Genomic DNA, 1,089 nt, shown 5'->3' with positions numbered 1-1,089 from the left:
CATGAAACAATTCCACTTAATAAAGCTAATATTGTTAGGAGCAAATGTAGATTCTATGTGATGAAAAAGAAACTGACCAAAGCTGAATAGACCTGTAAACTCCCCTGCAGGAAAGATATTCAACTCATTTATATACATGTAAGGAAACTTCCTTTTGTTTCTTTTCATGGAATTCTATGCAATGAGAAATGAAACCATTTTTGGTAACAAGGATAGTTGATAGATGACTGCATCATCCTATAAACACATGCATGAACACATTTCTGTGAACAATTATATTTTGAGTACGTATACTTCTGTAATATTTGCATAGAGATCTATGTAAATAAATACAGACTGATCCACAAGATAAGGCTCCAAATCTATTGAAGCAGGTAGTGCAGTCTATATATTAACCACATTTACAGAATCAGAGCACATGTTCTCAGTAACATGGCTCGGTATAGCATGTAGCTCTTTGATTATGATTTATTATTGAATATTGACTTAAAAGAGGCTTAGCTTTGAAACAAATGAACAAACAGAAAATATAAACACAAAGAAGATAAACTCTTTAGACACTGAGGTAAACAAGGTAAAGCATTTAATTTAAAACATTTTGGGGGCAACCTGAACTAGAGAATGATATGCTTGCCTATGTCAGGAGGGTTGAACTAGGTCACCATTAAAGGTCCCTTCCCATCCAAGCCATTCTCTGATTCTAGGATTTTGCTGCTTTGAACTAAATTTTGATAGGCCCGGATTACCATTTGCATACCGGGATACCAAACCCCAATCAAAACCGTCCGTCTGTGAAAAGCATGAAAATAAGTTTGAGCACTAAGCAGAAACTACTGGTAACATAGGAAATTAATTACACCTTTCTCCAAAAACTTGTTGGCTTTCCATATTTGGCCAGGATGAACAAAGTCCCCTATTCCATCTGAGCAGTTTTAGCACCGCTTCCAAACGAGGCGCAGGAAAACCTCACTTACCAGAGCTGACCACGGAGTGGTGCTATGGGAACGAATATGGATTTATTTAGTCCTCGATGGCTCTGGGCTATGGTGAAAAGCTTTTGCGGAGAGAAGAAAGCTAACAGAAGGGAAA

The sequence above is a fragment of the Meleagris gallopavo genome, chromosome 12 (assembly GCF_000146605.3).
Source record: "Meleagris gallopavo isolate NT-WF06-2002-E0010 breed Aviagen turkey brand Nicholas breeding stock chromosome 12, Turkey_5.1, whole genome shotgun sequence".
Lineage (NCBI taxonomy): Eukaryota > Metazoa > Chordata > Aves > Galliformes > Phasianidae > Meleagris > Meleagris gallopavo.
This window is presented reverse-complemented; position numbering follows the sequence as displayed.